The sequence below is a fragment of the Procambarus clarkii genome, chromosome 51 (assembly GCF_040958095.1).
Source record: "Procambarus clarkii isolate CNS0578487 chromosome 51, FALCON_Pclarkii_2.0, whole genome shotgun sequence".
Classification (NCBI taxonomy): domain Eukaryota; kingdom Metazoa; phylum Arthropoda; class Malacostraca; order Decapoda; family Cambaridae; genus Procambarus; species Procambarus clarkii.
The window spans coordinates 6,379,892-6,393,464 of record NC_091200.1 but is presented as its reverse complement, the minus strand read 5'-3'; positions in this window follow the sequence as shown (position 1 = coordinate 6,393,464).

Here is a 13,573-nt window from a genome sequence, read left to right as displayed (position 1 = left end):
CTTTCTTCTCTCTGTCAAGCTTCGTGTAAACGACCTAGTGATCCTAGTGAACGTAACAGCTTCGTTATGAACGACCTAGTGATCCTAGTTAACGTAACAGCTTCGTTATGAACGACCTAGTGATCCTAGTTAACGTAACAGCTTCGTTATGAACGACCTAGTGATCCTAGTTAACGTAACAGCTTCGTTATGAACGACCTAGTGATCCTAGTTAACGTAACAGCTTCGTTATGAACGACCTAGTGATCCTAGTTAACGCAACAGCTTCGTTATGAACAATCTCGTTATCATCGTGAACACGGAAGTTTCGTTATGAACGACCTCGTGCAATCAATCACCACTCCAGCCAATACGCGTAGAATAACGTAGTCCAACACACAAGCAAATATCGTCATTAATCTCAGTTAGCAAAAGACTGGATTTCATTTGCAATATCTCTTAGCAAGGACACGTCGATTTTCCGTGAATTAATGATATCAATTACGCTACACTCCTTCACTGTAAATCAATATACATGTGTGGGGGTAGACTATTAGTGGGCTCATGCCGGCTCACTGAAGGTCTGCCTCCCTCAACCTGGCTCACTGAAGGTCTGCCTCCCTCAACCTGGCTCACTGAAGGTCTGCCTCCCTCAACCTGGCTCACTGAAGGTCTGCCTCCCTCAACCTGGCTCACTGAGGGTCTGCCTCCCTCAACCTGGCTCACTGAGGGTCTGCCTCCCTCAACCTGGTTCACTGAAGGTCTGCCTCCCTCAACCTGGCTCACTGAAGGTCTGCCTCCCTCAACCTGGCTCACTGAGGGTCTGCCTCCCTCAACCTGGCTCACTGAAGGTCTGCCTCCCTCAACCTGATTCCTGTGTCCTTACACAAGTCCTTCTCATGACCTTATATACGTGTTGTGGAATTTCTAGTGAAGGATTCCCATTACATGCCGCTGGCGGTAATGGCTTCCTTCCAGACTCCCAGAGCCAGCCTCTGAAGCTTTATTATCCCTTAGTCAAAATCCGACTTTTACTTTAAACTTTACTTACTTTTACTTTAAACTTTACTTTTACTCTACCTTTTTTTGTAGTAGTGAAGATTCCAGGACCACTCAAACTTTGGCACTACTCCAATATTAAGTGTTTTACTGACCGTTTCTTAGCAGTAAAGGGACTTTATTAAGATATAAATGCTTGTTGTATAAAAATGTTAACCACACGATCTGTAATGTTTCTTATAAATATGCTATTATTTTTTTGTATCATTATTATTGAACAAATCCACAGGAGCGTTGATGAGGATTCGAACCTATGCGCTGGGGCGCGGCTGGTGTTCTCAGGCGCGCTGTATGCGACTGCAACACTACATGGTGAAAAGAATTGCAACCATGGTTGTTTTGACCGTGTGGTGGTGCAGTCGACTAGAGCGCGTCTGGGAACATCTAATGCATGAGTTCGAACCCCCTCATCAAGGCTTCTGTGGATGTCTTCATTGATATATCACGTTAATGTCTTTTCTCTGTGTATTATTATTATTATTATTATTATTATTATTATTATTATTATTATTATTATTATTATTAAAAAATTTGAGACGATGTAGTGGGATCGAACTCGCGTTCCTGGACTCTCTGGGGAAGTTCAGGGACGAGAGTTATTTCCATTACATTACCTCAATAATTCATCATAGATATATCAGGTGATCAGCATTGTGCATGAAGTGTTCCATTACACATAGTGTAGTGGATTATTGATTACTCATCCAAAAGTTATTGAAATGGTTTTACTAACTCAAGTTATAATTACATCTCAAATCATTCATAATGGTTGAACTACCACGTAAGTCTTTGAGACAGGTGAAGTATATTATCAGTTGGACCAGTGTGCCGATAATATTGAGAGTTGTGCATATCTCACACACCCAGGAGCTTAATTTAGAACCTGTACTTGAGGTCGATCTCGAACCCATTGTTGATGTGATGACTTATACTGAATTTTGTAACTAGCTCATCAAGATTGTAACTTGCTTAGCTAAATGAATTGTGAGGTTCAGTCCCTGAGCCCATTATGTGCCTCTGTAACCCTTTCCACTACCGCCCACAAGATGGGTATGGGGTGCATAATAAATGAACTAAACTAAAAAAAAAAAAAAAAAAAAAAAAAACAGGAGTCGGAAACCAGGCAATGTGGGATATTCTACAATATGATGTTCAATAGAGTGCCTGTTTTTTTCTCTTTCATAAACTTGACAATGTATTCGACTTTCCAGTTTTGAGAAACATTTGGCATGATTTACCTGTTTCTAGGACCGAAGGCTGCTGAAGATCAACTGAGACTGGTTGAGGGCAAGTTCGAATATGCTCCAAGTTTCCAACACAATAGTGTTGTGTAGGGAACCGAAGCACAAGTCCATAGTTAGGATAACAGTTGCCTTTGTATCATGAGTCAGTCTGTCAAGAACTGCGTGTGCAAGCATTTAAAATATACAAGATTTTGATGATAGAAGTTTATAGTTGCTTGAATGTGGTTTGGGGATAGAAACATTGACACTGTCCAAGCAGCATCAGGTAGTAATACTTCAGTTAAACTCATTTTATATAACATTACAATTGGGACGCAAGTTCGGTCCCACTGTATAGCCTCGATATATTCCCATAGATACATCACATTCCTGTGATTTCACAGCGCAGTAAAATTTATATTCAAATAACTATGTACACCTTGCTTCATTGTAGCATAGCATGGGATGGAAAGTTGTCTTGTGTAAGCTGCAAGGAATCCTGTGCCAAGCCTTGTGGCCTCTCAGGCTGTTGCTGTTGGGCGGCGGCCTTCATGACACTGTGGCCACTGGAGCGGACATGTGCACACGCTTCTCCTCAACCTGCCATTGTTTACCCCCCCCCCCCCCCTTGGTGCTTCTTACTGCTGCTTCCTCCTGCCCTCAATAGTCTGCAAGCTCCCGATGTTTGCTCTTGTCTTCCTTCGTTTGTTGTGCTGCGCTCTACTGTAGAGTCAGCCTGTTGTGCTCTACTGTAGTCAGGCTGTTGTGCTCTACTGTAGTCAGGCTGTTGTGCTCTACTGTAGAGTCAGGCTGTTGTGCTCTACTGTAGTCAGGCTGTTGTGCTCTACTGTACTCAGGCTGTTGTGCTCTACTGTAGTCAGGCTGTTGTGCTCTACTGTAGAGCCAGGCTGTTGTGCTCTACTGTAGAGCCAGGCTGTTGTGCTCTACTGTAGTCAGGCTGTTGTGCTCTACTGTAGTCAGGCTGTTGTGCTCTACTGTAGTCAGGCTGTTGTGCTCTACTGTAGTCAGGCTGTTGTGCTCTACTGTAGAGTCAGGCTGTTGTGCTCTACTGTAGTCAGGCTGTTGTGCTCTACTGTACTCAGGCTGTTGTGCTCTACTGTAGTCAGGCTGTTGTGCTCTACTGTAGAGCCAGGCTGTTGTGCTCTACTGTAGAGCCAGGCTGTTGTGCTCTACTGTAGTCAGGCTGTTGTGCTCTACTGTAGTCAGGCTGTTGTGCTCTACTGTAGTCAGGCTGTTGTGCTCTACTGTAGAGCCAGGCTGTTGTGCTCTACTGTGTGGTAGTGTGGTGGAGCACAACAGAATCAATCTGTTGTGCTCTACTGTAGAGTCAGTCTGTTGTGCTCTACTGTAGAGTCAGGCTATTGTGCTCTACTGTAGTCAGCCTACTGGCTCTATAGTCCCTTACACCGACAGTTCAGCTAAAATATAAGAGACCAAATGCTGTATGGATGTTGTGAACATAAATATTGTTTTCAACATTAGAGGAACAGATCTGGAACTTTTTGTGTTATGTTGTATGAATATTTTATTCTGTGTATTGTATTAAAAGTTGGGTGTAACACGCTCTCTGATTATGTTAACAAAATATACTATAGATTTTGGGTTTTATATCAGAGTTTTTTTGGACATGTTGATGACTTGCGGTTTTCATGAGACTGGGAGTGTTCACAGTCTTGAACTGTGAATTCTTGCAAGATCAGATACATACGTGTACTCACCTATTTGTGCTTGCGGGGGTTGAGTTCTGGCTCTTTGGTCCCGCCTCTCAACCGTCAATCAACAAGTGTACAGGTTCCTGAGCCTATTGGGATCTAAATGTATGTGTGTGTGTGTGTGTGTGTGTGTGTATGTGTGTATGTGTGTGTGTGTGTGTGTGTGTGTGTGTGTGTGTGTGTGTGTGTGTGTGTGTGTGTGTGTGTGTGTACTCGCCTAATTGTGCTTGCGGGGGTTGAGCTCTGGCTCTTCGGTTCCGCCTCTCAACGGGACCAAAGTGTGTGTGTGTAGGGTGTAGGGTGTACATTTATTAGTGTGTTAAAATGACTACGTTCACTGTTATCGGTTTGAGTGTTATCGTCCGTAGTAGATACTGAGAGGTTGCTGAAGGACCAGGGGGATGCGGTGGGTGTATTTCGCGTTGTGGTCGGTACCTGACACGAGAGACGTTGCACTTGACTCAGTTTTGCACCCTGTGTTTATGAAGGAATAGTTGTGTGTTTAATGGGACTGTGATTGTTGTCTGTGTGGCTGTGATTGGGCTGACGGCTTATGATACCTCACCCTTCAGGCCGTGAGGACGCATGGGTTTCATTGCATCTCACTCATCAGTGCGCATGAGTTTGAAGATGCCTCACTCATCAGGCCGTGAGGACGCATGTGCTAGCGCGTTGTTACTGCGAGATGCGAGCACCGTAAACTTTACCTAATACTCCGACACTTAATAACAGTGTGTTGGCTGCCAGGAGTCGGAGCCAACTTATTACCGAGTAATATAGTCGGTATTATGGAGCAGCCGGAGGGTGTATTCAGGCGCAAACTTAGTAACTCTGCTTACAGTATATCTGATGAGCAGAGTTGCTGTGAAGGCTCCGGCTGCTGGCCGCCTGCCTGCCTGCCTGCCTGCCTGCCTGCCTGCTCCGGTATCATGGCAATCACTACGCGTGAAATATGGTGTTTATAAGTGCCTGGGTTACATTGTGTCTCATTTTAGCTGTTATGGCAGCGACTATTTTTTTTCTGGTCCCCCTCCGTGTAATTCCCGTGTAGCCTTAAGCGTTTGCTTTGCCCTTCAGTGTTTGTGTTGGATGGGGGGTATGATAGGGTTTTTTTTATTATTATTATTATTTTCTACCACAGACGTGGCCACACATTTACAATGCTAACCAGCATATATACATTTTCTTCTGTCCTCCATGGACAGGGATAGAGAAGTGTTAAACATATAGTTCAAGGGTTTATTGAACACTCAACCACAGAAGGTGATTCGGTGCTTTTGGGCGCGTGGATTTATATGATAACGTGTATCCACAAAGGAGATACTTTTGAGGATGTGGTAAAACGGACACGAAAGTGCTCAAGTATTTCTTGTGTCGTCTTCCTTTGTATTCATGTGTTATAACATTAGGCTATTCATCACCTACTCATTTGTGTTATGTTAATATATTTTGAAAGTAGTCATTATTGAATATGACTGTAATGATTCTCAGACGAAACTTCTATATTTCTTAGATGTTTTCATTTGGGAAGAAGGTAGAAAAATTAACTCACTAAAGTTAATTTTGCACTTTAAATGTGCTTGACTCTTTTCGCTAAAATTCAACCAAGTATCTCCAAAGGCTATGGGATAGTGAATTCAAAAGAACAAACAGCCATATATTTTTCATGTGGGTGTGATTAGAAGAGAAGTGGTCAACCTGTAGAGAGGACTGGGTAGACTGGTTATACATTCCTGTAGGCCGATTAGGGCGGTAGGCTAACTGGCAGATATCAACTGGTCTTATATATGGGGCCCAGGACGCGCCCAGGTGTGAGCTGGCTGTATGTTATTAGGTAAGAGTGTTTGATGTGAAGTGCTTCTGCTAGGCTAACTCTTCTATTGTCGATGTATCTGTAGATTATTTCAGTGCTGCTTATCAGGATCTTCGTGGTAACGGTCTGAATGTGAGCTGAAATTAAGTGATCTTTAATTGAGCTTTATTGTTTGTGTCGTGCCATAAGCTTCAAAAAGAGATGTCATCCTGCCAATAAATTAAAAACGTTAGGGTTGAGAGTCTCTCAAGGCGTTGTGTTTGGTGTAGGAAGACTTCTTCCTGAGGAAGTTGGTGGCCTTTTAACTTATGTATAAGATAGTTCAGTGTTGGTATGGGGTGACGCTACTATTGATTGCGTTTTCTGTCTTGTGATCAGTTGAGAAAATTTGTTACAGTTTCATAGGTGGGACGTGTTGACTTCTTAGCGTGACGGTTCACTCTTATCTTGATGATCTCTTCCATATATTCATTAGAGTATCCGTTGTTGACAGGGACCTGCCATTCGCTGCCGAGTTCCTCCCTAATCATCTTACAACTGGAGCTGTGTACTCGCCTAGTTGTATTCACCTAGTTGTGCTTGAGGGCGGGATTGAGCTTTGGTTCTTAGGTCCCGCCTCTCAACCCGTCAATCTACTGGTGTACAGATTCCCGAGCTTCTCGAGCTCTATCATATCTGCATTTGAAACTGTGTATGGAGTCAGCCTGCACATCACTTCCTAGTGTGTTCCATTAACTAACTACTCTGACACTGAAAAAGTTCTTTCTAATGTCGCTGTGGCTCATTTGGGTACTGAGCTTCTACCTGTGTCCCCTTGTGCGTGTACCACCCGTATTAAATAATCCATCCTCGTCTACCCTGTCAATTCCCCTGAGAATCTTGTATGTGGTGATCATGTCTCCCCAAGCTCTTCTGTCTTCCATCGACGTAAGGTGCAGTTCCCTCAGCCTTTCCTCGTAACTCATGCCTCTTGCATCGGTGGTTCAGTGGTAGAATTCTCATTCTCCTCATGCCTCTTAGTTCTGGGACTATCCTAGTGGCATACCTCTGAACTTTTTTCCAGCTTCGTCTTGTGCTTGACAAGGTACGGGCTCCATGCTGGGGCCGCAAACTCCACGATTGGACTAAGATATGTGGTATACAAGATTCTGAAAGATCCCTTACACAGGTTTCTGAAGGCAGTTCTGATGTTAGCCAGCCTCGCGTACGTCACCGATGTTCTATTTTTGATGTGGGGTTCAGGAGACAGGTTTGGCGTGATATCACCCCGTGACTGTGCAACCTGACCTCTTAAAAAGAACGTCGCTTTTTGGACTGTTGACGTTGGCATCAACCGCCCTTCGCTTGTACCGGTCAGATCAGTCCAGTGTCAGTCCTAATGCTCGCCTCCTTGTACTCGCCTAGTTGTATTGGCGGGAGATGAGCTCTGGCTCTTTGGTCCCGCCTCTCAACTGTCAATCAACTAGTGTACAGATTCCTGAGCCTACTGGGCTCTATGATATCCACATTTGAAACTGTGTAGTGCGCATTTGTGTGGAAGCCACTATTTGTCTTTGAATAATATAACTGGAAAACTCGATTGTGAAAAGTAACACCGGATGGAGTTGAAACACGAGTCACAATCAGAAGAGATATCCTAGGATGGAGTGATGTGGATATTATCAACATATAAACAGGATAACATCCACAGTGTACGGGAGACTAGCAAACATTAAAATGGCATTTAAAGCATAGATGATGACTGTTTAAGACAATGTATACAGCATATGTGAGCTCAATACTAGAATACTCTGCACCGGCATAGAATCCTCACCCCGGGAAATACAAAACTAATTTTAAAAATTAAAGAAAAACTTTTTTTAAGTGAGGAAAATAGGACAAAAAAGAAAGGCTTAGGTGGAAGCTGAAATCCAAAATGAGAGAGAAATATTCGTTCCCTGTACGAATGGTCAACAAGTGGGTTGCAATGAAAGAAAAAGTTGTAGAAGCCCGCCTCTTTTCCCCCTCCCCTCCTCAACTTCAACGCTAAAAATGACAAAGAACTCTGTAGATATGTCGTCGTGGATAATGTCTCTTGGCTGCCTGCAGCCACAACTTATCTAGTTATATAGTTACACATATACTATCCCCTGTACTTTGCTTCTCACCTCTCTCTAGCCTAAAGATTGCCTGCATCTACTTCCTCATCACAATCGACTTGAGAATGGTCCTGGACGGACCGAAACGTCGTCGTCCTTTCACCTTCTAGTGTGTGGTCTGGTCAACTTATCTAGTTAAGTTGAACTATTGTGGTATTCAATATTGTACCAGTAAGCTTTAGTTAAAACTTTTAAGTCAGCTCATTTCAAATTTTAAGCACTAGCACCGTCTCCAAATTCACCTTCCCTTCCACCATGGTTCGTGATGGGGGTCACTCGCGTCGTTAACTGCGACGCAAAGTTGAATGAACCTGTAGACATTCAACTTCGCGGTTCGGTATGAACAGACTCACACAGCACAATCTGTTCCGCTTGGTAGATTGATGTGTGTGGAGTCCGTTGAAAATAGTTGGTACTCAATTTAACTCTGAAAGCCATTATTATCTGTTGATGAGGTGGAGTTTTTGATAACGTGCATTATGCTAATTAGGATTTTCAGATAGGTATCAGATTAACCACTCTGACAAAATTGGTTCCTAAGCGGAGGGGGAAGGGGGTCGAGGCTGGCCAGCCAGCCAGCCAGATTACTTAGTATTTCCCCATCCAGTCCTAGACATAAATAAATTTAGATGAACTAAGCCTGCATATTATTATTTAACTTACACAACTGTCTCGTGTATCTATGCACAGCTTCCACTGTTGTCGCTGATGCTAATAAATCTCTCTCCCATCTTACCAGCCAGGCAGCTCCTTAATGGCAGCACTTGTGGTCGCTCGGCAGTTACGCGTACGGAGAAAAAGATAATTCTAATCATTGCTCTAATAGTGTGTGTGAAGCCAGTCATTAAGAGTTAACTTGAAAAACGATAATTAATTTAGAGTGCCGATTGATGACCTCTCCTGCCTGGGCACCTTGGCCTCAGCATAGGATACACAAGTTCTAGGGATCACTGAATTGTTTCAAGCGTAGGTTAGACATACATGTGAATAAATTTGGTGGATGTAAATAGGAGCTGCCTTGAATGGGGCAGTTTTCCCCACCTTCTGCAGTTTCCGACATTATATTTGTATTTCGTTATTGTTCATGACTTACGAAGTGTTGCACATGAGTGTGTAGGTGTGCACGTACGTGTATGTATACACGTACGTATATGTACACATGTACGCGCTTGTCTGTCTGTATGGGGGGGGGGGGGTAGAATCATGCATTCTTGAATTTATCTTTTAATTTGTAGATGAGAGTTTTGTTGCTTGTTTTCGAAACGAGGCTCTCTCACGCCCTCTCGCCCTGACCATAGAGCCACGCCCTCTCGCCCTGACCATAGAGCCACGCCCTCTCGCCTGACCATAGAGCCACGCCCTCTCGCCCTGACCATAGAGCCACGCCCTCTCGCCCTGACCATAGAGCCACGCCCTCTCGCCCTGACCATAGAGCCACGCCCTCTCGCCTGACCATAGAGCCACGCCCTCTCGCCTGACCATAGAGCCACGCCCTCTCGCCCTGACCATAGAGCCACGCCCTCTCTCCCTGACCATAGAGCCACGCCCTCTCGCCTGACCATAGAGCCACGCCCTCTCGCCTAACCATAGAGCCACGCCCTCTCGCCCTGACCATAGAGCCACGCCCTCTCGCCTGACCATAGAGCCTCGTCGTCTGATCATTAAATTACGTCTCCTTTTGTCCATGGCGCCTCCCCCCCCCATCCCCTCTCGTGTGCGTATGGGCGACCACGCCCTCTTTAGCACTGCCCTTCTCCCTCTAACGTAATCACCACACGAGCCTGGCGCCCTCGGGGCTCTTCACTCTTCTGAGCGACGAGGCTCACGTACAGAGTGGTATTGGGGGGACAGATGGAGTGAAGTGCGCGGAGGCACGTGGAATGTGGGCGGTGGGGGAGAGGCGAGGCGGTGGTGGTGCTGTTGTGGTGTAATGGTGGTGGTGTAGTGGTGGTGCTGTGGTGGTGTAGTGGTGGTGGTGGTGCTGTGGTGGTGTAATGGTGGTGGTGTAGTGGTGGTGCTGTGGTGGTGTAGTGGTGGTGGTGGTGTAATGGTGGTGGTGTAGTGGTGGTGGTGGTGCTGTAGTGGTGGTGTAGTGGTGGTGGTGCTGATGATTGTGTGATGCTGCTGTTGAGGGGGAACAGATAAGGCGGACAAAGACATCCACTTTAAACTGAAGGAATGTAGGGCGAGGCGACATAACTGAAAGCTGGATATGTAAATGTATCCAAGAACTGTAATGACCCAGTAAGGTCGGTCAATACGTGTCAGGACCCAGTAAGGTCGGTCAATACGTGTCAGGACCCAGTAAGGTCGGTCAATACGTGTCAGGACCCAGTAAGGTCAGTCAATACGTGTCAGGACCCAGTAAGATCGGTCAATACGTGTCAGGACCCAGTAAGGTCGGTCAATACGTGTCAGGACCCAGTAAGGTCGGTCAAAAAGTGGAATACGCTGGTGAGACACAAATATAGTTCTCATCTTTATAGAACACTTAATTCCTAAGGCTAACAATATAAATTTTTTTCTAGCTCCTAATAACGTCTCGTGTATAGCGTTCTCTGCTCTGTGATGAACATTTGTTTGTGAACTGACTTGTGTTGATGATTGATGGGCTATTGTTAAGTAATAATTGTAATTACGAAGCAATAAAATGCTTATCTTAACATGCTAATAAAGTTAGGTAAGGTCGGTGTTTTCTATGAAGCTTTTCAAGGTAAACTAGTATGTTTAGTATGTCACATATGCACGTATTTAATAAGTCAATATTGACTAAGAAAGTGCGAGAACGGGTTGGGTGAGGTGTAGGTAATCCACCACGATGGAGGAGGAGCCGCCCCAGGAATATGGTGGCTGGCATCCTCCCGAGTGGATAAATTAATTTTCTCTGAATGAAAATTCCTGCACGGAGTGTCATTGGAGAGATTTCGTACTTTTTGTGTGGTGGCCAAGGAGGCTGAGTGACCCCCCCATACACACCCTGCCCCCCCCTCACACACACAGACACACCCTGCCCCCCCCCCCTCACACACACACCCTGCCCCCCCATACACACCCTGCCCCCCCACACATACCCTGCCCTCCCCCACACACACCCTGCCCCCGACACACACACACACTCTGCCCCCCACACACACCCTGCCCTCCCCCACACACACCCTGCCCCCGACACACACACACACACTCTGCCCCCCCACACACACACCCTGCCCTCCCCCCACACACCCTGCCCTCCCCCACACACACCCTGCCCTCCCCCACACACACCCTGCCCCCGACACACACACACACACACTCTGCCCCCCACACACATCCTGCCCTCCCCCACACACACCCTGCCCCCGACACACACACACACTCTGCCCCCCACACACACCCTGCCCTCCCCCACACACACCCTGCCCTCCCCCACACACCCTGCCCTCCCCCACACACCCTGCCCCCCATACACACACACCCTGCCCCCCCCACACACATCCTGCCCTCCCCCACACACACCCTGCCCCCCCACACACATTCTGCCCTCCCCCACACACACCCTGCCCTCCTCCACACACACCCTGCCCTCCCCCACACACCAACCCGTTCTCGCAAATTTAATAAGTCAATATTGACTTATTAGTTGCGTGCATAGGTGACATACTAAACATAATAGTTTCCCTTGAAAAGCTTCATAGAAAACACCGACCTTACCTAACCTACTTAGTATGTAAAAATAAGCATCTTATAGCTTCGTAATTACAATTGTTACTTAACCTATTATAGGTATAGGTTGGGTAATAATTGTAATTACGAAGCAATAAGATGCTTATCTTAACATACTAAGTAGGTTAGGTAAGGTCGGTGTTTTCTATGAAGCTTTTCAAGGGAAACTATTATGTTAAGTATGTCACCTATGCACATATTTAATAAGTCAATATTGACTTATTACATTTGCGAGAACGGGTTGCATACACACCCTGCCCTCCCCCATACACACCCTGCCCCCCCCACACACACCCTGCCCCCCCCCCACACCCTGCCCCCCCACACCCTGCCCCCCCCACACCCTGCCCCCCCCACACCCTGCCCCGCCCCCACACACACACCCTGCCCCCCCCCACACACCCTGCCCCCCCCACACACACCCTGCCCCCCGACACACACACCCTGCCCCCCGACACACACACCCTGCCCCCCGACACACACACCCTGCCCCCCCCCCCCCACACACACACCCTGCCCCCCCCCACACACACACACCCTGCCCCCCCCCCCCACACACACACACACCCTCCCCCCCCCCCACTAGAGAAAGAAAGGAGAGGGGTATATGATAGGAACGTATAAAATACTCAGGGGAATCGACAGAGTGGAAATAGAAGAAATGTTCACACGGAATAGTAACAGAACGAGGGGTCAAGGGTGGAAGCTGGAAACTCAGATGAGTCACATAGATGTTAGGAAGTTTTCTTTTAGCGTGAGAGTAATGGAAAAATGGAATGCATTTAAGGAGCAGGTTGTGGAAGCAAACTCTCTTCATAATTTTAAAACTAGATATGATAGGGAAATAGGACCGGATTCATTGCTGTAAACAACCGATGGCTAGAAAGGCGGGATCCAAGAGTCAATGCTCGATCCTGCAGGCACAAATAGGTGAGCGCGCACACACACACACACACACACACACACACACACACACACACACACACACACACACACACACACACAGAATCGACCTAATTGACAAAGAGGAATTCCTGAAACCAGGGACTTCACAAACAAGAGGACGCAGATTCAAGCTACGGAAACAAAGGTGCCGAAATATTAGAAAGTTTTCTTTTGCAAACAGAGTGGCAGACGGTTGGAACAAGTTGAGAAAGCGGTGGAGGCCAATATCGTCAGTAGTTTCAAAACATTATACGACAAAGAGTACTGGGAAGACGGGACACCACGAGCATAGCTCTCATCCTGTAACTACACTTAGGTAATTACATGTGTACACATTCACGCACTCATGAACATGTAAGTTTAAATGCGGGTTTGTTTCCTTAGCTTGAATCAGTGTCCTCTTGTTCCTGAAGTTGCTGGTTTCAGGAATTCCTCTTTGTCAATTTGGTCGATTTCTGTTAGTATTTTGTAATTGGTGATCATATCACCTCTTTTTATTCTATCTTCTAGTTTTGGCATGTTTAACGTCTCTAGAGTGTCCCATGTGCCTGCGTGTACTCACCTAGTTGTACTCGCCCAGTTGTGCTTGCAGGGGTTAAGCTCTCTCTCTTCGATCCCGCCTCTCAACTGTCAGTCAACTGGTATACAAATTCCTGAGCCTACTGGGCTCTATCATATCTACATTTGAAACTGTGTATGGAGTCAGCCTCCACCACATCACTGCCTAATGCATTCCACCTGTTAACTACTGACACTTTGGCCCCTGTGGCTCATTTGGGTACTCAGTTTCCACCTGTGTCCTCTTGTTCGCGTACCACCCGTGTTAAACAGGCGTGTGTACACACGTGCACAACAGGTACGACAAGTGTGTGCATACGTGCGTGTGTATGTACGTACATGGGTGCCCGCGTGTGCGTGTATGCTTGCCTGCTCATACATTTTGATGTCTCACCTAAGGAGTGCTTGGGTGCCTATTTCCTG